At 46.9% G+C, this 26,691-nt stretch overlaps 1 protein-coding gene and 1 long non-coding RNA gene across 14 annotated transcripts in view; one reads left to right on the forward strand and one right to left on the reverse strand.

Moving 5' to 3' along the window:
- Positions 1–3,815: 3,815 nt before the first annotated feature.
- PPFIBP1 (PPFIA binding protein 1) overlaps positions 3,816–26,691 on the forward strand; it is a 112,159-nt gene continuing 89,283 nt past the window's right edge. For 12 of the 13 annotated variants that reach the window (XM_066590845.1, XM_066590848.1, XM_066590847.1 and 9 more), the window contains exon 1: positions 3,816–3,903. The gene's annotated coding sequence lies outside the window, so the exon portion shown is untranslated. Of the gene's footprint in view, positions 3,904–22,700; positions 22,847–26,691 lie in introns of those variants that run through there. The other variant, XM_066590846.1, reaches the window with a different exon arrangement.
- On the reverse strand, positions 18,891–19,580 carry LOC136611334 (uncharacterized). Its single transcript, XR_010790251.1, has 3 exons — positions 19,408–19,580; positions 19,234–19,327; positions 18,891–19,117 (listed from the first exon to the last, which is right to left on the reverse strand). It is a non-coding gene; the product is annotated as an uncharacterized lncRNA (long non-coding RNA).

Genomic DNA, 26,691 nt, shown 5'->3' on the forward strand with positions numbered 1-26,691 from the left:
CTCCAACAGCAAGGGGAAGAGGAGGAGAGGTAGAGTCAGCAAAGGGGACACTGAAAGAGCGGTCAGATAGGTAGGAGGAGAACCAGGAGAGAGCAGTGTCCTTTAGGCCGATGGAGCGAAGAATACTGAGAAGGAGTTTATGACTCCAATTAAGGTGTAGAAACATCTTAGAGATGATCAAGAGAAATGGGAGGCCCCCAGAGTTGAATATCAAGTGTCATACCAAAGGGTGTGAATACTTATGTCATTGAAGATGTATTTTTCATTAAATAAAACTACAATGTTTTCTCCCAATCTGTTGTCACTTTGTCATTATGGGGTACTGAGTGCAGAATGATGGGAAACACAAGGCCACAACATAACAAAGCGGGTCTAAAGAGTTTCCAAATGCAGTGTATATACTATGATTGAAATGTTGTATATCTGTCCGTGTCTTATATAAGTGAGTGGGATATAAAGAAAAAAACTTTTGCGTGTGCTGCTTTCTATTCCCTGCTTTGAAATCTCCCTGATGACACCCAATGGCAACTTAGGAGAAAACACTCCCTATTTGCCTGTTTCTCCAGTGATCTGATGCCTCAGTGCTTGGTGTTGGTGGGTTTCCTGCCTCGCTCCCTGGCACACATTAGTTTGTTGCCCCAATCCATCCTTGGTACCCGCTTCTCCAGACTTGGACAAACTGGGCACTGACTCAATGGTCAGACACAGACCCTCCCTGCCAAAATCATCAGGCAGGTTGGGGGTTATTCACAAGTGGGTAGGTGTATGCTAACTAGCATGCCAGAATATTGGCTTCCTGTCACTTTACTCTCATCCCTATAGGTGACCCAATGTATCAGTTGAGCCCAAAATGTTCATTTAAGTAAATTCTACCTACTTTTCTATGACTGTCCAGTAATCAAGAACATTGGATAATCTGGCAGCTATAAACTTCTCTTTTCCTGCATGATGAGGATTGACACTCATATAATAGAATAAGTCAATAATCAGAATTTATGTCATTGGGGTTATTTTGCCTTCCTCTGAATCAACATTGAGAGGTAACAAGCTAAACTGAGTGGAAATATGTCTTTTTTCTGCCTTACATTATATGTTACTACCCTGTTTTATATAGTGAATTTTGAACTAATACAATAGAGCTGCAATATAAAATTTGACCACTAGATGGCGATATGATGCTATAATTATCCATATGACCCATCTTAGCTATTATGGCCCACTGTGTCTTGCCACTATGTTTGTATTTTCTGCCCATATTACGTCCACTTTTTTTGCTGACTGAATATGGACAGCATATAACACTATTGATTTGCATCGGTGTATTCAACCAGGCATTTTTTACACATAGAAAAAAATGCAGTGTGTCCTCTTGTCCGTATTTATGGACCGAAATCACCCATTATAGTCAGCGTCTACCATTGTGTAGCATCCCCTCTTCTGGGAAGTGAGAAGACCAATTGCTGCGGTTTTGGGACAGGAATGTTGTCTCCTTCTTGTCTGATGTAGGTTTCTGGCTGCTCCACAGTCCTCGGGTGTCTTTGTCAGATTTTTCGTTTCATAATGCGCCGAATTTTTCCTATTGGTGGACAGTCTGGACTGCAGGCGGCCGATTCATCACCCGGACTCTTCTGTGAAGTCATGCTGTTGTGATGGAGGCAGTATGTGGTTTGGCATCGTCTTGCTGATATATACAAGGCCTTCCCTGAAAGAGACGTTGAGCCCATGCAGGGAATACATTACAGAATCACGCCTGTATATAATGCAGCACCGCCTGAGGGCTCGTAGATCTCCAGCATCCAAAACTACCCGTCGGCCTCGTCCCTCGTGCACATGGATTCCTCCACAGTCTCTGAATATTTATATTATGTTCTGTAGATGGTGGGATATTTTAAATCTCTGACCATCTTTACTTCTGAGAGACTCTGCCTCTCTAACCTGCTCTTTTTACACACAGTCATGTGACTTACTAAAAAACTGACCCTCCAGCTGTTCTTCATTAGCATCATTTTTTGCGGCCTTTGTGTTGCTGCCATCAATTAAGTTTTTTTTAAAGAAATGAACCTATATCCCCTTCTCTCCTATGATATGTTTTACATGTTATACTGTGAATACAATCTGCTTAGATGAGATTTCCAAATCATTGCAGTCTTGTTTTTCTTTACACTTCACACAGCGTCCCAACTTTTTTGGAATTGAGATTGTATTTCTGCGCGATTCTTGCTTAAGAATCACCCATTATTTTCTATGGGAAGATTAAAAAAATCAGATCCCACTCACATGACACGCGGATTGCCTCCAGTGGGATCCATTTTTAAAGTGATTTTTTTCACAGGTGTGAAAAACGGATGTAAATCTGTTGCACATTTTGCATTTTTGCCGCAGTGTTTTTCATTGACCTACATCACACTCGCCTGTCTGAGTACACCCTTTGACTCACACAAGTGTATCTTGCAGACTGCGAGATATATTGACGCAACTCGCAGTATGCGTGCGTAATACTTGCAAAGATCGAGCATGCTGCATTTTTCTTGTGCGCTTAATTTACGCAATTCGTGTAAGTTACAACTTGGGCGCCTATGGGATCTTGGTACAGCGTATTATGCACACAAAACCCGATGGCACAATAAATTGGAGCAGTTGTTTATCAAATCTTCTCCTTTGTTCCTAGTTTACACTTTGGATCCAGCGCTGTCTTCAGTGGATCGCTTCCTGCGGTCGACCTCGTCTCACATGCACCACTGGACCACAAGGCTCATGATTTGATCTAGTGGTCTAACTAAATCCAGTGGTTATCTTCCTCCTGATTGGATCCTGTCGGACCCTTGCAGAATCTAAAGCTCTTGATTCATTGCAATCTGTTTTCCCTCTATGCTGGACCAAGAACCCTGAATCCACTTCTTCTCTCTGTCACTGGATCCAGATCCCCCTTTCCTGTATCACTGGATAACTTCCCTCTCTTTTCTCTATTACTGGATCCAAATTTTCCATCTTTCCTCTATCACTGGAATCACTTACCCACTTTCCTCTATCAATTGATCCAATTACTACTCTTTCCACTCTCATTGGACTCCGTACCTAACTTTCCTCAGACATTGGATTCCGTCCTTCTATCACTCTCTATCATCCAACAGTGATCCATGTCCTCCCGTCATCTATGACTGGATCCATTTATCCTTATTTCATCAATCACTGGATCTAGTTACCTTCTTCCCTCCATCACCAGATCCCCCTCTCTTCTCAATCACTAGATCTAGTCCTCCCTCTCCCCTCCGTCACTTTATCGTTTACCTCTCCTCTTTCTTCTCCTCTCTTCTCATAACTCTCTCTCTTCAATCTCTTTTCTCCCATCTCCCTCCTTTCTTCTCCTCTCTCTACTGTCTCTTTCACCAATCTCTCCTTTCTCTTTTCATTTTTCTCCGCTCTATTCTGCCTCTCTTCTTTCCTCCAATCTCCCTCTTTCCCCTTCTCCCTACTCTCCTTGCTTTTCTCTCACTCCTATCTTCTGTTCTCTCTTCTCTCATCTTTCTTCTCTATCCCCTTTTCTCCCGTCTCTCTCTCTCCATCCTCTTTCCCTTCTTCTTTCCTTTCTCCTGTCTAATATCTCTTCTTCTCTCTTTCCCCATCTCTCTCTTCTCCTCTCTTTCCCTTTTCCCCTTTCTCTCCTCTCTTCTTCTCTCTCTCCGCTCTCTTCTCCTCCGCTTCCTGTTTCCCGGCTCATCCTGTTCTGGAAATTTTGGAATGTTCACTTTGTGTGACTGACAGCTCCGACAGCCAATCCCCGGGCAGGCTGCGTGTAGCCACGCCCCTTCTCCGTGCAGGACAGTGAGGGGCGGGGCGTGTGACGTGACGGGGAGTCCGGGCAGCGGGGAGCCGGAGGAGCGGCGGCCGGTGGTGACCGGGCAGGTAAGTCCGGGGGAAAGGGTGGAGGAGCCATGTTAGTGTCAGCCACGTGCCTGAAGCTCCCAGGGGCTCCTCCGCCGGCTCCGGGCGGCGCTCACGCGGCTCTGCTGTGACTCGTTTGTCAGTACTGTACTTTGTGTCGCTCCAGTTGGGAGCTACGAGCCCGGAGTTGCTGGGGGTTGTAGTACCCGCAGGGAGAACTCACAGCCGGAACAATGAGTCCTTGTGTAGCCGGTGGGTGTGGGGCTGACAGGTTGGCACTGGGTGGGCACAGGCCGGGTGACTGGCACATGCGGGGGGCGCTGGTCTTGCCACGCTGCAGAGCTTCGGGAAAGTTGTTTCCAACTGTTGTAAAACTACAATTCCCAGCATTACCTGCCGGCCGCCATGCACCAGGTGGGTGACAGCCTGGGGACCCCCGACCTCCCGGCGTGCGTGCCAGTGGGAGAGGGGCTGCTGCCCCCAAAACAGAAGAATCCCCCCTAACACCATCCCGGCTGCCCTCAGTGCCCCCCTCCAATCCTTGCCCTGCCCTCAGTGCCCCCCTCCAATCCTTGCCCTGCCCTCAGTGCCCCCCCCCCTCCAATCCTTGCCCTGCCCTCAGTGCCCCCCCCCCCTCCAATCCTTGCCCTGCCCTCAGTGCCCCCCCCCTCCAATCCTTGCCCTGCCCTCAGTGCCCCCCCCCCCTCCAATCCTTGCCCTGCCCTCAGTGCCCCCCCCCCCTCCAATCCTTGCCCTGCCCTCAGTGCCCCCCCCTCCAATCCTTGCCCTGCCCTCAGTGCCCCCCCTCCAATCCTTGCCCTGCCCTCAGTGCCCCCCCCTCCAATCCTTGCCCTGCCCTCAGTGCCCCCCCTCCAATCCTTGCCCTGCCCTCAGTGCCCCCCCCTCCAATCCTTGCCCTGCCCTCAGTGCCCCCCCCTCCAATCCTTGCCCTGCCCTCAGTGCCCCCCCCTCCAATCCTTGCCCTGCCCTCAGTGCCCCCCCCCTCCAATCCTTGCCCTGCCCTCAGTGCCCCCCCCCTCCAATCCTTGCCCTGCCCTCAGTGCCCCCCCCCTCCAATCCTTGCCCTGCCCTCAGTGCCCCCCCCCTCCAATCCTTGCCCTGCCCTCAGTGCCCCCCCCCCTCCAATCCTTGCCCTGCCCTCAGTGCCCCCCCTCCAATCCTTGCCCTGCCCTCAGTGCCCCCCCTCCAATCCTTGCCCTGCCCTCAGTGTCCCCCCTCCAATCCTTGCCCTGCCCTCAGTGCCCCTCCCCTCTCCAATCCTTGCCCTGCCCCCAGTGCCGCTCCCCTCTCCAATCCTTGCCCTGCCCCCAGTGCCCCTCCCCTCTCCAATCCTTGCCCTGCCCTCAGTGCCCCTCCCCTCTCCAATCCTTGCCCTGCCCTCAGTGCCCCCCCCTCTCCAATCTGTGCCCCCTCCTCTCCAATCCTTGCCCTGCCCTCAGTGCCCCCCCCCCTCTCCAATCCTTGCCCTGCCCTCAGTGCCCCCCCTCTCCAATCCGTGCCCCCCCCCCCTCTCCAATCCTTGCCCTGGCCTCAGTGCCCTCCCTCTCCAATCCTTGCCCTGGCCTCAGTGCCCCCCCTCTCCACTCCTTGCCCTGGCCTCAGTGCCCCCCCCTCTCCACTCCTTGCCCTGGCCTCAGTGTCCCCCCTCTCCAATCCTTGCCCTGGCCTCAGTGCCCCCCCTCTCCAATGCTTGCCCTGCCCTCAGTGCCCCCCCCCCCCCGCTCCAATCCTTGCCCTGCTCTCAGTACCCCCCCTCTCTAATCCTTGCCCTGCCCTCAGTGCCCCCCTCTCCAATCCTTGCCCTGCCCTCAGTGCCCCCCCTCTCCAATCCTTGCCCTGCCCTCAGTGCCCCCCTCCAATCCGTGCCCCCCCCTCTCCAATCCTTGCCCTGCCCTCAGTGCCCCCCCTCTCCAATCCTTGCCCTGCCCTCAGTGCCCCCCCTCTCCAATCCTTGCCCTGCCCTCAGTGCCCCCCCCCCCGCTCCAATCCTTGCCCTGCCCTTAGTGCCCCCCTCTCTAATCCTTGCCCTGCCCTCTGCCCCCCCTCTCCAATCCTTGCCCTGCCCTCAGTGCCCCTCCTCTCCAATCCTTGCCCTGGCCTCAGTGCCCCCCCCGCTCCAATCCTTGCCCTGCCCTCAGTGCCCCCCCGCTCCAATCCTTGCCCTGCTCTCAGTACCCCCCCTCTCTAATCCTTGCCCTGCCCTCTGCCCCCCCCCCCTCTCTAATCCTTGCCCTGCCCTCTGCCCCCCCCTCTCCAATCCTTGCCCTGCCCTCAGTGCCCCCCCTCTCCAATCTGTGCCCCCTCCTCTCCAATCCTTGCCCTGCCCTCAGTGCCCCCCCTCTCCAATCCTTGCCCTGCCCTCAGTGCCCCCCCTCCAATCCTTGCCCTGCCCTCAGTGCCCCCCCCTCTCCAATCCTTGCCCTGCCCTCAGTGCCCCCCCTCTCCAATCCTTGCCCTGCCCTCAGTGCCCCCCTCTCCATTCCTTGCCCTGCCCTCAGTGCCCCCCCTCTCCATTCCTTGCCCTGCCCTCAGTGCCCCCCCTCTCCATTCCTTGCCCTGCCCTCAGTGCCCCCCCTCTCCAATCCTTGCCCTGCCCTCAGTGCCCCCCCTCTCCAATCCTTGCCCTGCCCTCAGTGCCCCCCCTCTCTCCAATCCTTGCCCTGCCCTCAGTGCCCCCCCTCTCCAATCCTTGCCCTGCCCTCAGTGCCCCCCCTCTCCATTCCTTGCCCTGCCCTCAGTGCCCCCCTCTCCATTCCTTGCCCTGCCCTCAGTGCCCCCCTCTCCAATCCTTGCCCTGCCCTCAGTGCCCCCCTCTCCAATCCTTGCCCTGCCCTCAGTGCCCCCTCTCCAATCCTTGCCCTGCCCTCAGTGCCCCCCCTCTCCAATCCTTGCCCTGCCCTCAGTGCCCCCCCTCTCCAATCCTTGCCCTGCCCTCAGTGCCCCCCCTCTCCAATCCTTGCCCTGCCCTCAGTGCCCCCCCTCTCCATTCCTTGCCCTGCCCTCAGTGCCCCCCCTCTCCATTCCTTGCCCTGCCCTCAGTGCCCCCCCTCTCCATTCCTTGCCCTGCCCTCAGTGCCCCCCCTCTCCATTCCTTGCCCTGCCCTCAGTGCCCCCCCTCTCCATTCCTTGCCCTGCCCTCAGTGCCCCCCCTCTCCATTCCTTGCCCTGCCCTCAGTGCCCCCCCTCTCCATTCCTTGCCCTGCCCTCAGTGCCCCCCCTCTCTCCAATCCTTGCCCTGCCCTCAGTGCCCCCCTCTCTCCAATCCTTGCCCTGCCCTCAGTGCCCCCCCTCTCTCCAATCCTTGCCCTGCCCTCAGTGCCCCCCCTTTCCAATTCTTGCCCTGCCCTTAGTGCCCCCCCCTTTCCAATTCTTGCCCTGCCCTTAGTGCCCCCCCTTTCCAATTCTTGCCCTGCCCTTAGTGCCCCCCCTTTCCAATTCTTGCCCTGCCCTTAGTGCCCCCCCTTTCCAATCCTTGCCCTGTCCTTATGCTCCCCCCTCCAATCCTTGCCCTGTCCTTATGCTCCCTCCTCAAATCCTTGGTCTGTCCTTATGCTCCCCCCTCCAATCCTCGCCCTGTCCTCCGTGCCCCCCACCCTCCAATCCTTGCCCAGTCCTCAGTGCCTCCCCACTCCCTGTCCCAGCTGCACCCCCCTGTCCACCCCAATGCAGGCTTCAACAGGTTGGTAGCATTTCCCGCAATCCCATCTGTTCCATGTTGGCAGTGCCTAGCTCCAATTCTGGTCTTGGCTGCTGGTGTCCCCCAAATCGCTATCCTAGCTGTCCTGGGGCCTGAGTCATACCCGGCTGCCCAAGTTGGCAGAGTGCTCAGAACCTTCCAGTCCCGACTCTTGCTGCAATGTACCAGTGCAGGTAAAACAGGAGTCGCCCTGTGCCCACCTCCTCCCCTCAGAGGGTCACCTGCACCAACACACTGTAACAAACCCTTAGCTTTCCCAGTGATGATGAAGGGTTTTATCACAGTGTGGTCCGTGATGGGGGGGAGGGGGTTATTGCAGCGCTGCCCATGGTGATGGGGGGGGGTTATTGCAGCGCTGGCCCTGGTGGTGATGGGGGGAGGGGCGGGTTATTGCTGCGCTGGCCCTGGTGGTGATGGGGGAGGGGCGGGTTATTGCTGCGCTGGCCCTGGTGGTGATGGGGGAGGGGCAGGTTATTGCTCCGCTGGCCCTGGTGGTAATGGGGGGGGGCTTACTGCTGCGCTGCGCCGGTCCTGGTGGTGATGGGGGGGGGGGTTATTGCTGCGCTGTCCATGGTGGTGATGATGGGGGGTGGGGGGTTATTGCAGCACAGTCCATGGTGATGATGGGGGGGGGAGGGTTATTGCGGCGCCGTCCATGGTGATGATGGGGGGGGGGGGTTTATTGCGGCGCCGTCCATGGAGATGATGATGGGGGGTGGGGGGTTATTGCAGCACAGTCCATGGTGATGATGGGGGGGGGAGGGTTATTGCGGCGCCGTCCATGTTGATGATGGGGGGGGGGGTTATTGCGGCGCCGTCCATGTTGATGATGGGGGGTGTTTATTACGGCACCGACCATGGTGATGATTGGGGTGGGGGGTTATTACGGCGCCGTCCATGGTGATGATGGGGGGGGGGGTTATTGCGGCGCTGTCCATGGTGATGATGGGGGGGGGTTATTGCGGTGCCGTCCATGGTGATGATGGGGGGGGGTTTATTGCGGCGCCGTCCATGGAGATGATGATGGGGGGTGGGGGGTTATTGCAGCACAGTCCATGGTGATGATGGGGGGGGTTTATTGCGGCGCCGTCCATGTTGATGATGGGGAGGGGGGTTTATTGTGGCGCCGTCCATGGTAATGATGGGGGGGGTGTTTATTGCGGCGCCGTCCATGTTGATGATGGGGGGCTGTTTATTGCGGCGCCGTCCATGTTGATGATGGGGGGGGAGGGTTTAGTGCGGCGCCGTCCATGGTGATGATGGGGGGGGTTTATTGCGGCGCCGTCCATGTTGATGATGGGGGTGTTTATTGCGGCGCCGTCCTTGTTGATGATGGGGGGCTGTTTATTGCGGCGCCGTCCATGTTGATGATGGGGGCTGTTTATTGCGGCGCCGTCCATGTTGATGATGGGGGGGTGTTTATTGCGGCGCCGTCCTTGTTGATGATGGGGGGCTGTTTATTGCGGCGCCGTCCATGTTGATGATGGGGGGCTGTTTATTGCGGCGCCGTCCATGTTGATGATGGGGGCTGTTTATTGCGGCGCCGTCCATGTTGATGATGGGGGGGGTGTTTATTGCGGCGCCGTCCATGGTGATGATGGGGGGTGTTTATTGCGGCGCCGTCCATGTTGATGATGGGGGGGGGTTTATTACGGCACCGTCCATGTTGATGATCGGGGGTGTTTATTACGGCACCGTCCATGTTGATGATCGGGGGTGTTTATTGCGGCGCCGTCCATGTTGATGATGGGGGGTGTTTATTGCGGTGCCGTCCATGGTGATGATGGGGGGGTGTTTATTGCGGTGCCGTCCATGGTGATGATGGGGGGGTGTTTATTGCGGCGCCGTCCATGATGATGTTGGGGGGGTGTTTATTGCGGCGCCGTCCATGGTGATGATGGGGGGTGTTTATTGCGGCGCCGTCCATGTTGATGATGGGGGGTGTTTATTGCGGCGCCGTCCATGTTGATGATGGGGGGGTTATTGCTGCGCCGTCCATGTTGATGATGGGGGGGTGTTTATTGCGGCACCGTCCATGTTGATGATGGGGGGTGTTTATTGCGGCGCCGTCCATGTTGATGATGGGGGGGTTATCGCTGCGCCGTCCATGTTGATGATGGGGGGGTGTTTATTGCGGCACCGTCCATGTTGATGATGGGGGGGTTATTGCTGCGCCGTCCATGTTGATGATGGGGGGGTGTTTATTGCGGCACCGTCCATGTTGATGATGGGAGTTATTGCGGCGGTCCTGTACAGACTGGGGAGGAAGCTGCTGTTATGACGGTACGGCTGGTGGCGAGCAGCTGCTTGGATTTGTCTCTGATTATCTTACTTTATGACTTCTATATTTAACATAAATGACATCTGTCCGCCCCGGCGCCGCGTGAGTCGGGCAGGAAAATACTTTTATTTGAATGGAAAGTCTTGTGCTGAGGATGACTCTGCCTGTTAAAGGGGAGGAACATCTGCAGCCTCTTCACTTGCTGTGTGACTGAATGTGAGCTGCTGTTCCCTGTGATCAGCTACTAAGCCGGAGAAAGCGACCTGGTACCCCGTGAGGACGCTCACTCGGGCACCCCTTCCGTTAGTCTGCTACCCAGAATTGTAATGTAGGATTTCAATATCAGATCGATCTGATTGTTGCCAGTGGCACAGCGCCACATGTACTGCTGTGGCAGTAGCTGGTACTGCCTCTTAGTGCCATTCACTTGAATAGGACTGAGCTGTACGAGACTCTACCAAAGTTATACGTGCGAATTTGTGTCTAGGTATACAACAAGATGCAGCGCTTGCCAGGGCGTCAATATTACCGCTTCCGAAAAAAACACTTTAATTACTTCTATGTGTGATTGATATGTGGAGCCGGGAATGTCGGGGTCAAAGGGGCTGTCCAAGGCTAGAAAAACACGCCCGCTTTCTTCCAAGCACAGCGCCACCCCTTTCTGTGGGTTAAGTTGAACTGCAATACCAGATACAACCAACAGATAAAGGTGGAGCTGTTTTTAGAAGAAAGGAGGCATGTTTTTCGCGTTCAGTATGCCGCCTTCAACGATCTTCGTGGCGGTCGCGTCAAAAGGAGGGCTGGATTTTATATAAAATTTTCTCCAACTGTAGATTTTTCAATTATTGTTTTACTCTATTTTTTTTTTTTCACATTTTTTCTGACTTTTTGTTTTTAAGAGTTTTCTGTTTTTCCGAGAAAGATTTGTTGCTCTCATTCACACGTCTTATTTGTTACACCCCCCCCCCCCCCCCCCCTCCTGCAGCGTACCGCCTCATCTTCACGCCATAATCACACTTCTGGCATTTTCGATGCCACGGTGTTAATTTGACGTTAGGTTATTAGATCCATGGTAGCGGCTCTGGCGCCCCTCCAGAGTTTGGGCACTAAGTAGTTAACGTGCGCGCTCCGCATTCCGGAAAAATTCTCCTCATTCCTGCAGAAGACTCAATAACTGGGCAGGGAAGCGTCTGGCGGAGGGCAGGAGGGTACGGATCGCTGGTGGGGAGCGCCGGAGGGTCATGTTTATTCCTAGTGCCTAAAGTGGGTAAAAAAAAAACATGGCTGTTTTCTTCTAATCACAGCGCCACCCCTGTCCATAGGGCTGTGTCTGGTATTGCAGCTCACCTTTGAAGTGAATAGGACTGAGCTGCAATACCAGACAAAACCACAGACTAGAGTGGCGCTGTGTTTGGAAGGAAGCAGCCATGTTTTATCTAAGCCTGGACAACCCCTTTGAGGGTACGTTAAGTCCGCAGAGATGTTGCCCTCTGTTATTAGCCAGTTCAATGGGGCTTCTTACAGTAATGTAAAAAAAAGCAATAAGGTCCAAATACGTTTTGTTCTGTGAATTTGCTGTGTGTTTCGTGGACCGCTGTAGGCCTGTGTGAATGCTCTTAAAGGTACGCACACGTGTCAGAGCCAACGCAGATCCCCTTCTTTTGATCCGTATGAAGATCTCGCCCAGTGCAACAGGCAGATTCCAATTCAAATGTATAGGGCAATTATTTGGCGCAGGCTCGGCGTGAAATCCCATTTCCGTATAAAATGTACAAAACATTTTGGCGCCACTCATCAGAATTTCTTTTTGGATGGTCTCAGCCGCAGCGTTCTCATCAGTGATCCTGCAGACGCATCTCTGCTGCTCACCTGGCGGCTGTGCATTATATGCGACAGATTATTACGACGCCCTTTGGAATGGACATTTTTCCTCCAGGCTAAAAACATTCACTTTTGATTTCTTTGTGATCTGCACTAAAAACACAGAATCGTTCTTTTGGAGCTAATGGAGGCCGCGGCCCCTTTAAGGGATGCGATATTTACGGAATGACACATTTGGGGTTGATACAATTGTATCCAATCATCTGGTGACATATCTGGTCTGCAGAGCTCATTCACTGACAGCAAGCAGCGATCTTAGCTGTGGTGAGGAATTTATCCACTTCAGGAGAGAAAGTTTTTTTAAAGATTTTTTAGTGGGGAGAAATGAGAAAAAAAATGCAATTGCACCAATTTGGGGGGGTTAGTTTTTACGGCATTCGGCATGAAAGTTCGTTCTGGGGGCTGGAGGATTACGGTGATGACACGTTTAGGCCTAATGCACACGGGCGGATAAGCATTGCGGAATCTGCAGCAGGCGTCCGCCTCCAGACTCCGCAGCACATACATGCCATAGCATGCTATGGAAAAGCAAATTTTTTATTTTTTTTTTCCTGCACACGAGCGGAAATCAACTGCGATTTCACTACTCGTGGAGAAAAAATCACAGCATGCTCTATTTTTGGGCGAATTCCATGCGAACGGCTTCCATTATTTTTTCGCATTGCTTCCAGCAGTGCCCACAAAGCATCGTACAGCGTGCGAGGGTTCCAATCGAAAACAATGGGAAACACTTACCTATCCTCCAGTGCGGCTGTTGGCACTGCCAGAGGACCGCTACTTCCCTGAAGCAATGCGAAGTGTTTTTGACATAAAACTCCTTGCACCGCGGGAAAATCACACTTCATATCGGCCCGAATTCCACAACTTGATATCGCGCTTGCCCATGTAAAATTAGCCTTCAACAAACATACTTTCCGTCGCCATAATCTTAGACTTTTTAAATTTTTTGGTCAGTTGGGCCGTGTGCTGCATTCTGGCATTTGGTCCATTTTTAATTTTTCTTTTTTTATACGGCTTTCAGCGTGCATTATTGATATTCGAAGGAGAGTTATTGACCCGGCGGACTAGAACTTGAGATCATTTGATGGCTTGTACTACATAATGCAGTACTTCAGTATTGCAGTATATATTGCTTTTTGATGGAAGTCTTCCGGGCTGCCATGCTATCCCATCAGCACCCTCCAATCATGCTGTGAGGAGTGACAATGGAGTGAGGGAGTGGTGTCTTCTTCCCCGCTGACTGTTTTAGATGTGTGGTCAGCTTTGGCCGTGGCATCTAAGGAGTTAACTGCCGCCATCAGCGCTGACTGCTGCATTTACTGTCGGCTGCCGGTAACAGAGCAGACTCTGCTATACCCGTCAGCAAGCAGATGAGTTGGAACGCATTGTATAAGTTGTGGAACTTTCCGACATACCGTAGGTTTCATACTTGGGGCTCCCCAGTACCAGACGGTGACGACCCCAGAATAGACGCCGCTATAAATACATCTCGCCCTATTTGCAGTCTGCGAATCGCGAGAGTATTTATACGGAGTCTGTGGGTATTTTCTGAACATGTCATCTAAAACTGAACAATGTGCTGCTATATCCGTTCCTGGGAAAGCCGTGTGACAACCAACATGGCTGCCAGTGCGCAATGACTTCTGTAACAAGAGCAGGTGGTGACGCGGCCGTGCGGAATAAGGAGCCTTTAATGAGCTGCGGCGCCCCCGTTCTTAATCTTCAAACACGTAATCCGCTTTCTGATTCTTTCTAGAAGTTTGTATTTTGCTTTCTTTGAAATTTTATCCCATTTGTATAAATAGCGCGGAGTTCTGCCCGTTTATGGAATGATTCGCGCTGCGCCTTTACAGTTAGGGAATTGTGTTAGAAGTACTTTCCTTCTGTTCCGTTACTATGGAAATTGCTCCTTATAAGTAGACCCTAGGAATATAATCTTTCCATATAATACTCCTAGTCACAGCTAAAGCTGCAGCAGCTATAGGATGCAGTGCATTGTGGGGAGGGCAGTTTTGCATTCATAGATCTGCTAGTAACCCCTTAAGGACCACCCATTTTCATTTCCAGTTTTTTTTCTCCAATCTTTCAAAAACTCATAACTCTTTTATGCACCTGCCTGTCGGAGGGCTTGTTGTATTTCGTGGGATGAGTTGTATTTTTCAGGGGTTCCATTTAATTACAGTATAATTTTACACATTTTTAAGTGGCGTGAAATAGAGAAAAACGAAATTTCACCACCTTTGGGGGGTTCGGTCTTGTTTCTACGATGTACGCACTGTGGCAAAAATGACCCAAAAACTTTATTTTACGGGTCGGTACGATTACTGCAATACCAAATTTATATAGTTTTTTTTGCTTTACTAGAAAAATAAAATTATTTTCTGCCGCTATGTTCTGTCGGCCATAACGGTTTAATTTTTCCCGCTGATATAGTTGTCCGAGGGCTCCTATTTGCAGGACGTCCTGTAGTGTCTATTGGAACCATTCTGGAGTACATGCAACTTTTTAATCGCTTTTGATTGCAAAAAAAAAGGTTTTTTATTTTAACTTTTTTTTTCCCAAGTTTTTTTTTTTTTCCCTTACTCCCTGTAAGGGTCTTGAACTTGTGATGGTTTGATCGCTGCTGCAGTATAATGTAGTACCATAGTATTACATTATACCACAATCTGACAGGTAGTGTATTAAGACGTGCCACAGGCATGGCTTAATAGGCAATCTGCAATGGCAGAGCTGGGGTACTTCAACTGAACAGCGCCTTGCAATTGCATAGCAGGGCGGCCATTCGAGACTACTGAACTGTGATCTGGGGATTTAAATGCTGCTGTCAGAAATGTCATTAAAGGGTTAGGAGCCGCAATCAGCATTCACGCTGATTGCGGCTGCTGTAACAAACAGTCGGCACCTGCATTGTATGGCGTGGGATCGGCTCCGTACAAACTCTTAACCCCTTAACGACACGGGACATAAAGTTACATCCTGTGCGTTCAATACACTACAGCAGGAAGGAGCTTATCTGTTACCAAGGGTAACCATTACAGATGAGCGAGTATACTCGCTAAAGGCAATTGCTCGAGCGAGCATTGCCTTTAGTGAGTATCTCCCTCGCTCGAGACAGAAGGTTCGGGTGCCGGCGCGGGGGAGCGGTGAGTAGCGGCTGTCAGCAGGAGGGAGCGGGGGAGAGAGATCTCCCCTCCGTTCCGCCCCGCTCTCCCCCGCAGCTCCGTGTCCGCTGCTGGCACCTGAACCTTCAGTCTCGAGCGGGCAGGTACTCGCTAAAGGCAATGCTCGCTCGAGCAATTGCCTTTAGCGAGTGTACTCGCTCATCTATAGTAACCATAAGACTTTTGAAGGCAGCTCTGGATGTGACTAGAGAAAACCTGAAATAACTTTATTGCTAAACTGAGGATCTAAATTTATCTTAAAATCAAGTGCGACTTTTACGGTGGTCTTAAAGGGGTTGTTCAGGGTTAGAAAAACATCACTGCTTTCTTTCAAAACAGCGCCACCCTTGTTCATAAGTTTTAGCGTGGTATTGCATCTCAGCTCCATTGAAGTGAATTGGACTGAGCTGCAATACCAGACACAACCAACTAACAAGGGGTGGCGCTGTGGTTGTCTTATCCTCGACAACCCCTTTAGGAAATATAAAAAAAAAAATGTTTAGTTACTTTTTAAAACTAGAAAGACATTAAAAAAACCTAAATTTGGTATCCTGATAACTCAAAGTTCATCTGTCATTTTACTGCACTGTGAAATTAAACCCACTAAAAATTTCCTTTCATTTACATTTTTCTTCAAGTTTACATTATGCGGTCCATTAAAAATTACAACTTGGCCCGCAAGAAGCAACCCCTCATAGGGCCATGTGGGGGGAAAAAAAAAATAGTTACGGCTTTTGGAAGGCAGGTACGCAAAAAAAGGAAAATAAAGAAAAAAATAATCTGGTTCTGAAGGGGTTAAGTGACCTTATCATTTGCAGCTTCCGTTTATTTGAGGCTTTGATGTATGATTCTTAAAGGGTCAGACCTGATTCCTGGACTTGCACGGACTCGTCAGCAAACATGGTGGTTACGTGTGCCAGGGACCTGTATCCACCCTGCCCATAGTGTAGGACTCCTTCAGACAATATATACCCATCATCCTCTACTCTTCCTCCTGTTTTACTGCTTGTCTGTCAGTCTTTACTGTAGTTCTGGTATTTTATTCGCGATCCAGGAAGCTCGGGGGCTGTGGGAAAGCTAGATGACCTTTCTGCAGCAGCCTGTTCCACTGGTAGAAATGACCTGTATGCTGCTGCATCCTGTGCCGTGCACCGCTGTGTCACATGAGCAGCGAGCGCCGAAACTACGATGGAAAAAGAAAGGAAGTTTTGTTCTTGGAGAAACCGTGACTCTGTTATCAGCACCCAGTCTTGTGAGTCAGGGAGCTTCAAATCTGTGATGAGATGTGTATGAGAGCGGAGGAGGGGGATGAACTCTGAAGCCGCAAATATTTATATATATACACTGATGTAGCAGAGCTGAACCTGTAAGTGAACTTTTATTTGGCGCCATCAAAATATAATAACTTTATCTGAAGTCCTATCTAAACCCACAGAGCTCATGAAATACATATATAATAGTTATATTCTTGTACATAGGGGGCAGTATTATAGTAGTTATATTCTTGTACATAAGAGCAGTATTATAGTAGTTATACTCTTGTACATAGGAGGCAGTATTATAGTAGTTATATTCTTCTACATAGGGGCCAGTATTATAGTAGTTATACTATTGTACATAGGAGGCAGTATTATAGTAGTTATACTCTTGTACATAGGGGGCAGTATTACAGTAGTTATATTCTTGTACATAGGAGGCAGTATTATAGTAGTTATATTGTATGTAGGGGGCAGTATTATAGTAGTTATATTCTTGTACATAGGGGGCAGCATTATAGTAGTTATATTCTTGTACATAGGCAGTATTATAGTAGTTATATTCTTGTACATAGGGGGTGGTATTATAGTAGTTATATTCTTGTACAGAGGAGGCAGTATTATAGTAGTTATATTCTTGTATGTAGGGGGCAGTATTATAGTAGTTATATTCTTGTACATAGGGGGCAGCATTATAGTAGTTATATTCTTGTATGTAGGGGGCAGTATTATAGTAGTTATATTCTTGTACATAGGGGGCAGCATTATAGTAGTTATATTCTTGTACATAGGGGGCAGTATTATAGTAGTTATATTTTTGTATATTGGGGGCAGTATTATAGTAGTTATATTCTTGTACATAGCAGGCAGTATTATAGTAGTTATATTCTTGTACATAGGAGGCAGTATTATAGTAGTTATATTCTTGTACATAGGGGGCAGTATTATAGTAGTTATATTTTTGTATATTGGGGCAGTATAGTAGTTATATTCTTGTACATGGGGTGGCAGTATTATAGTAGTTATTTTCTTGTACATGGGGGGCAGTATTATAGTAGTTATATTCTTGTACATAGGGGCAGTATTATAGTAGTTATATTCTTGTACATAGGGGCAGTATTATAGTAGTTATATTCTTGTACATAGCAGGCAGTATTATAGTAGTTATATTCTTGTACATAGCAGGCAGCATTATAGTAGTTATATTCTTGTACATAGCAGGCAGTCTTATAGTAGTTATATTCTTGTACATAGAGGGCAGTTTTATAATAGTTATATTCTTGTACATAGATGGCAATTTTATAGTAGTTATATTCTTGTACATAGAGGGCAATATTATAGTAGTTATTTTCTTGTACATGGGGGGCAGTATTATAGTAGTTATATTCTTGTACATAGGGGCAGTATTATAGTAGTTATATTCTTGTACATAGGGGCAGTATTATAGTAGTTATATTCTTGTACATAGGAGGCAGTATTATAGTAGTTATATTCTTGTACATAGGAGGCAGTATTATAGTAGTTATATTCTTGTACATAGCAGGCAGTATTATAGTAGTTATATTCTTGTACCAGTACATATTGGACAGTATTATGGTAGTTATATTCTTGTACATAGGGAACAGTATTATAGTAGTTATATTCTTGTACATAGGGAACAGTATTATAGTAGTTATATTCTTGTACATAGCGGGCAGTATTATAGTATTTATAATCCTGTATATAGGGAACAGTATTATAGTAGTTATATTCTTGTACATAGCGGGCAGTATTATAGTAGTTATATTCTTATACATAGGGGGCAGTATTATAGTAGTTATATTCTTGTACATTGGGAGCAGTATTATAGTAGTTATATTCTTGTACATAGGGGGCAGTATTATAGTAGTTATATACTTGTACATAGGGGGCAGTATTATAGTAACTATATTCTTGTACATAACAGGCAGTATTATCGTAGTTAAAATTCTTGTACATACTGGGCAGTATTATAGTAGCTAGAATCCTGTATATAGAGGGCAGTATTATAGTAGTTATATTCTTGTACATGGGGTGGCAGTATTATAGTAGTTATTTTCTTGTACATGGGGGGCAGTATTATAGTAGGTATATTCTTGTACACGGGGGGGGCAGTATTATAGTAGGTATATTCTTGTACATAGCAGGCAGTATTATAGTAGGTATATTCTTGTACATAGAGGGCAGTTTTATAGTAGTTTTATTTTTGTACATAGAGGGCAGTATTATAGTAGTTATATTCTTGTACATAGTTGCAGTATTATAGTAGTTATATTCTTGTACATAGAGGGCAGTATTATAGTAGTTATATTCTTGTACATAGGGGGCAGTATTATAGTAGTTATATTCTTGTACATAGGGGGCAGTATTATAGTAGTTATATTCTTGTACATAGGGGGCAGTAATATAGTAGTTATATTCTTGTACATAGGGGGCAGTATTATAGTAGTTATATTGTACATAGGGGGTTGTATTATAGTAGTTATATTCTTGTACATGGGGGGGCAGTATTATAGTAGTTATATTCTTGTACATAGGAGGCAGTATTATAGTATGTTATCTTCTGCGGTGATATCACTAATATATATATATTTACCTGATAATGTTGTGGTGGATGGTTTTATAAATAGTCTGTATTTCATGTGTTGGCAGCGGTTTATTTGTCCACGTCTCTTAGGATCGTGCAGTTTGTAGTTGATCCCTGTAGCATTGGTGATGGATCAGTTTCGGATCAGCGCTCCAGAGAGATGAGGCCACTTCTACAATATTAGTGCTGGATTTGTTGTGTTCTTTTCTCTCTCATTCAGTCCTCTGAGAGGATTTGTGATCTTAGTAAATCCCTCGTATGTGACATTGCCTCCTCCATGACAGCGCAGCGGACCTGAAGCCTTAATGGCGCCCATATCGGTTGTCTCCCAGCCTTCTCAGGATTGGATAGAAATGGGAAATATAATAGAAAAAGACATATATGTATTTAATATACTTGCACACTGAAGTCACACCCAGAGCTGCATTTACAATTCTGCTGGCCTCTACCTGTGATATCTGTCAGCACCGTGCTGACACTCCTGACTGCTCAGTAGAGATCCTCCTCTGCAGCGTGGCATTGTTAGAAATCATCTGTGGGGTCCTGCAAAAAGTCATCAGAACGTGAAATGCAGCTTTGAATGCGACTAGAGTATGATATGTAAAATACCTCATTGCTGTAACCTTTCTGAAATGGCGCTTCCAAGTACGCCCTCCAGGGTGTTGTCTGCATGGTCAGAAAATGGTGTTTTTTCCCGAGTTGGGCTGCTTTGTACAAACATTGAGGAGTTCAGAAACGCTCCAGTTCATCATCAGTCCTCTTATTTGCTTTTTCCTGACCGTACAGCGACCGCCGTCAGTACCACTTCCCCAGTAATTTAACTTCGCACCAGGAAACGCATTCTTCTCGTGTTTTCTTTGTTTTTGCGATGCGTTGTACGGTCATCCAGAAGAAGAATCCATTCTCCCCAAGGGGAGGTTATTGTATAGTTAATGGTATCTTCCAGCATTTTCATTCATTCCAGTTTTTACATCTAATGCTGTATTCTTTCTGCTCCAGTCACATCCAAAGCTGCATTCAAAATTTTATTGACCACCTCTATTAAGCCTCTGGTTCCAGACTTAACACCATCAAGTAGCAGAAGTGAGATTTTCAGAACATTCTCTGCCGTGTTGCATTGTGTGAGTTGTAGTGTTCAGAGCAGAAGGGAGGAGAAGACAAATGTGATAAAATTGACATGCTAGAGAATTAAATTCTGCACTGCATGTCAATTTCCGCCCCGGCTATGTGCGGATTTCTCCGCAATTTGTCTTTGCTGCTACTCTAAATGCCACAAAACTTCCGTGCGGAGGGACCACACAGGAATGCCGCAGCACATCGGCGCTCATGGACCCAGCATAAGGATGTGTTTACACGGGGCGGAAATGCTGCGGATAATCCACAGCACTTCTGCATCCAAAATCCGCACAAATGACAAGTATTTTGGATGTGGAAATGCTGTGGAATTTCCGCGCAGCATTTCTATTCCGTGTAAACACACTCTTAAGGGGTCACCAAAATACACTGTGTGTGAATGTACCCTAATGGTGGTCTGTCTGTATCCTTTGCCTGATCCCCCAAGTAATGATGGCCGACCCCCCCCCCCCCCCCTCCCCTTGGCTGCACTGACAGCACACCATCCCGGTTTCTCCTGCCCCTGCGGAACCAAGGAGGAGAGGTCAGGGGAGGAGGAGTCTCGGTGCTCACACTGCCGTCAGCAGCGCCATACTGATCACCGGGGTGCATCCGGAAATTCCACCGCAGCTCACCGAAATAGGACATACCGCGATTTGTTTACCGCACGAGTTTTCACGCCGTCAAATCACGGTTGCTTGCATAGGATTGCATTACCTAATGCAATCCTATGGCAGTGTGCACGGGCGGAAATTCTGCGGGAAATCCCGCCGCAGAATTTCCCCGCGTGCAGGAGGCCGTACAGGGGACTCTTTGGTTGATTTTTAATTATATTTTTTTGGGAGACAAACAAAAGAAAAATTGCAGTTCTGGCGTTAGCTTTTTAAATTACTTTTACAGCGTTCACCGTGTACGATTAATAAGAAAATATACTCATTGTCTGGGTTCGCTACCAATGCAGTATTGGGCATATGTTACTTTTTGTAAGAATTTTTTTGGCATTTTAAACATTTTAAAACTGGGCTTTTTTCGTATTGTTTTTTTTCACTGGATTATTTTCTGTTTAAGCTTTTATTGAACTTTTTTGACAGTTTTTTTTAGGCCTCATGTCCACTAGCTAAATGGAATTGCGGATTCCGCAGCGGATTTTGCCCGTAGGGAATCATTGCCATCCTCGGTCCATTAACCCCTTGAGTGGCGGGTTTCCTACCACCCTGTCGTGCCCACCAGGGCAGGTTTTTTAAAATGGTCTAATCATTGAATTTCAACTAATTTTGCAGTTGCGTCTCAAGAGCCATAACTTTTTCATTTTTCCATTGACATGGCCATATAAGGGCTTGTTTTTTGCGGGACAAGTTGTGATTTTTTTAAACAGGGGGAAGGAAAAAAAGAAATGGGGAAAAAAGAAAAAAAAGGGCCATGTCATTAAGGGGTTAAATAATGTATTAACTTCCTTCTCTGGGTCATTACGACGCATGGATACCACATGTGTGATTGTATTTTTGATTTTTTACAAAGTAAAGGGAGACAAGTGTTTTTATAATTTTTTTTAATAATTTTTTTACCTTTTTTTTTTTTTTTTAAATTTTTTTTTTGTCCCTTTAGGGGACTTCCACAGGGACCCATCAGGACCCCTGATCACATTCCGGGGGTCCAATGGTGACAGCCCTTTACATGCTGCAGTGACAGCCCTTTACATGCTGCAGTCACATAGACTGCAGCATGTAAAGGGTTAACACAGCAGAGATCGGAGGTTTTCTCTGATCTCTGCTGTAAGAGCTAGTACCTAGCTGTCCTCTCACAGCCAAGCACCAAGCTCTCCCTGCCACAGAGACCATCGGCTTGCTTCTGACAAGCCGATGGTCTCTATGGCAACCTGTAAGCAAAGCAGGAGGTTGCCGACGTATCGGCAATATCTTCTGCTGGTTTTTCAAAGCCCTTGCACTGCTCTGTGTGGGTCTGTGCAGGCAGAGCACACTGTCACAGCTTGTGGCACTGTGCTCTGCAGCTCCCATAGTGATACATAGCACGGAAATCTTCCGGGCTGTATCGCTATGAGCAGTGAAGCTCGTCCCAGAAAATTTCCGGGCGTGCCACTCAAGGGGTTAAATTGATTTTTGCACCCGCGGATGGCATTTTAAAAGAATTGCGTTTTTCACGCGCGGGAGAAAAACCGCGGCATGCTCCATTTTGCCACGGATCGGTAACATTGCTATCACATTGATAGCAATGTGCGCGGATATCTGCATGCAAAAAAGATACCATTTAAAGCAAATCCGCGCGGAGACCACACATTTTAGCGCTCCCTTATGTTAGAGTTCATTCTAACATACTACCAGTAATGTAATATAGTCTTTCTGTGGTGCGAATGTCTAAAAAGTCTTTCATATTAAGTCTTTATTGACTTCTTCCTGTTGTGAAAAACGTTGTCGGACGCCACTTAAATAAGTCTGAGGCTGAAAAGAGTGGGCGTATTCTAGCAGAGACAGCTCCGCCCTTATCTGTCAACAGTGTGTGATATTCACTCAGTTTGAGATGACCTGCTATACCAGACTCAGCCTGAGGACAAGAGTGGCACTGTTTCATGTGATTGGCCCCTTTAATTCTGCTCTGCCCCTTCAAAGCAGCGTAGGAATGTCTAGCAACCTTATCACAGAGCTTTGCTTGTAAAATAAATAAAGCCTTCGGCCCAGATATAGCCTGCGACTTCCTCTGCGCTGCTGTAATAATCGCTGCCTTGTGCCATCGGAGGACGAGCAGGCGCTCTGTAGAGGGGGCTTTGTTGTTGCACTGCTGCTGTCTCTGCTCAGTCACATTGGTATGCAGGGGGGCATGAAGGATAGAAGTCTCCACCAGACCCTGACAACGCGCTTTCCTGTATCCAGCGCCTCCTTATAGGAAAATCCCAGTGCGGCTGCTGTGTGGGGGACGAGACGGGAAGCTGAGCCGGTAAGTGGCGGACAAAAGTGTCTCCGATGTTTCGGACTGCTTTTAGAGTATCTGCTTCTGGGAAAGCTGGGTGGCTACCAGTATAGCTGCCACTACGGTGCCCTGAATGTCGAATCTATCTAGTTATGCGATGCTGCTGCTGTATAACTGCCTTTCTGGGGTCTGGAAAAGCTTGATGATTGTCCCTGTGGTGCTGGTAATGGCAGCCTCTGCAGTACACACTTAGTGGAGTGTCTTCAGCTGATTCCTGTGGTAAAGATGTAACATGAAGTGACCCCGGAGCAAAACAAGCAGCGCGGCTCTGTCATTTACGTAAATTGTATGTTCCGCTTCGGGCGGCTTCTGTTCCACCCACACAGATTCTCATCCTGCCCCCCTGGCATAAGTTACAGATTGCTACCATATGCTGTATGGGGCTGGAAATGCCTATACCGAAGGGTTCAGACAGATATATTTGGGGGATTCTAGATAGGATGGCAGTGTATAGTCTGATGAGATTACAACAAGGGGCTCGTTAAAGATAGAGAGGATAGGTATAGCTGTCTACAGTACTAATGAACTAAAATAATACTGCCCCCCTATGTACAAGAATATAACTACTATAATACTGCCCCCTATGTACAAGAATATAAGTACTATAATGCTGCCCCCTATGTACAAGAATATAAGTACTATAATGCTGCCCCCTATGTACAAGAATATAAGTACTATAATACTGCCCCCTATGTACAAGAATATAAATACTATAATACTGCCCCCTATGTACAAGAATATAAGTACTATAATACTGCCCCCTATGTACAAGAATATAAGTACTATAATACTGCCCCTTATGTACAAGAATATAAGTACTATAATACTGCCCCCTATGTACAAGAATATAAGTACTATAATACTGCCCCTTATGTACAAGAATATAAGTACTATAATACTACACCCGCATGTACAAGAATATAACTACTATAATACTGGCTCCTGTGTACAAGAATATATGTACTATAATACTGCCCCTTATGTACAAGAATGTAACTACTATAATACTGTCTCCTATGTACAAGAATGTAACTACTATAATACTGCTCCCCTTTGTACAAGTATATAACTACTATAATACTGCCCCTATGTAGAATATAACTACTATAATACTGCCCCCTATTTACAAGAATATAACTACTATAATACTGCTCCCCTATGTACAAGTATATAACTACTATAATACTGCTCCCCTATGTACAAGTATATAACTACTATAATACTGCTCCCCTATGTACAAGTAAATAAATACTATAATATTGCCCCCTATGTACAAGAATATAACTACTATAATACTGCCCCCTATGTACAAGAATATAACTACTATAATACTGGCTCCTGTGTACAAGAATATATGTACTATAATACTGCCCCCTATGTACAAGAATATAACCACTATAATACTGCCCCCTATGTACAAGAATATAACTACTATAATACTGCCCCCTATGTACAAGAATATAACTACTATAATACTGTCTCCTATGTACAAGAATGTAACTACTATAATACTGCTGCCCTTTGTACAAGTATATAACTACTATAATTCTGCCCCTATGTAGAATATAACTACTATAATACTGCCCCCTATTTACAAGAATATAACTACTATAATACTGCCCCCTATGTACAAGAATATAACTACTATAATACTGCCCCCTATGTACAAGTATATAACTACTATAATACTGCTCCCCTATGTACAAGTATATAACTACTATAATACTGCTCCCCTATGTACAAGTATATAACTACTATAATATTGCCCCCTATGTACAAGAATATAACTACTATAATACTGCCCCCTATGTACAAGAATATAACTACTATAATACTGGCTCCTGTGTACAAGAATATATGTACTATAATACTGCCCCCTATGTACAAGAATATAACCACTATAATACTGCCCCCTATGTACAAGAATATAACTACTATAATACTGTCTCCTATGTACAAGAATGTAACTACTATAATACTGCTCCCCTTTGTACAAGTATATAACTACTATAATTCTGCCCCTATGTAGAATATAACTACTATAATACTGCCCCCCTATTTACAAGAATATAACTACTATAATACTGCCCCCTATGTACAAGAATATAACTACTATAATACTGCCCCCTATGTACAAGAATATAACTACTATAATACTGCCCCCTATGTACAAGAATATAACTACTATAATATTGCCCCCTATGTACAAGAATATATGTACTATAATACTACACCCCCATGTACAAGAATATAACTACTATAATATTGCCCCTTATGTACAAGAATATAACTACTATAATACTGCCCCCTATGTACAAGAATATAACTACTATAATACTGCCCCCTATGTACAAGAATATAACTACTATAATACTGCCCCCTATGTACAAGAATATAACTACTATAATATTGCCCCCTATGTACAAGAATATATGTACTATTATACTACACCCCCATGTACAAGAATATAACTACTAGAATACTGGCCCCCTATGTACAAGAATATAACTACTATAATACTGCTTCTATGTACAAGAATATAACTACTAGAATACTGGCCCCCTATGTACAAGAATATAACTACTATAATACTGCTTCTATGTACAAGAATAGAACTACCATAATACTGCCCCTGTGTACAAGAATATAACTACTATAATACTGCCCCTGTGTACAAGAATATAACTACTATAATACTGCCCCTGTGTACAAGAATATAACTACTATAATACTGCCTCCTATGTACAAGAATATAACTACTATAATACTGCCCCCTATGTACAAGAATATAACTACTATAATACTGCCCCCTATGTAGACTATAACTACTATAATACTGCCCCCTATGTACAAGAATATAACTACTATAATACTGCCCCCTATGTACAAGAATATAACTACTATAATACTGCCCCCTATGTAGACTATAACTACTATAATACTGCCCCCTATGTACAAGAATATAACTACTATAATACTGCCCCCTATGTACAAGAATATAACTACTATAATACTGCCCCCTATGTACAAGAATATAACCACTATAAGGGCTCCCACACACTTGCCTTTTTTTTTTAACGCTGCGTTTTTTGTTAACGCGATTGTCAATGGGACTTTCTAATGTTAAAAACGCAACGCACCGAAAACGCAAGTTGCGTTGTATTTTTAACATTGAGGCTGGGTTCACACAGGGCGGATTCCCGTCGGAAATCTCGCGGTTTGGCCGCAGCAAAAACCACGAGATTTCCGCCGGGAGAACTGCCGCGGTTTAAGCCACAGCGGCTTTGAAGCTGCTCGGCTGCATGCTTTTCCGTTGCGGCCGGCGCTCCCATAGAGGAGAGCGCGGCCGCGACGTAAATAAACAGAAAAAAAAAGTAAATAGACATGCTACTTCTTTTGAAACCGCAGCCGCTGTTTCAGCCGGATTTACCGCAGCGGATTAGCCGTCCCGTGTGGACGAGGTTTCTGAGAAATCTCGTCCACATAGCTGGCTAATCCCGAGATTAGCGGCCGCGGGCGGATCTGCTGCGGCAAATCCGCCCTGTGTGAACCCAGCCTAAAAAGTCCCATTGACAATCGCGTTAACAAAAAACGCAGCGTTAACAAAACGCAAGTGTGTGGGAGCCCTAATGCTGCCCCCTATGTACAAGAATCTAACTATCATAATACTGCCTCCTATGTATAAGAATATAACTACTATAATACTGCGTCCTATGTACAAGAATATAACTACTATAATACTGCCCCCTATGTACAAGAATATAACTACTATAATACTGCCCCCTATGTACAAGAATATAACTACTATAATA

Source organism: Eleutherodactylus coqui, chromosome 2 (assembly GCF_035609145.1).
Source record: "Eleutherodactylus coqui strain aEleCoq1 chromosome 2, aEleCoq1.hap1, whole genome shotgun sequence".
In the NCBI taxonomy this organism is placed as follows: Eukaryota; Metazoa; Chordata; class Amphibia; order Anura; family Eleutherodactylidae; genus Eleutherodactylus; species Eleutherodactylus coqui.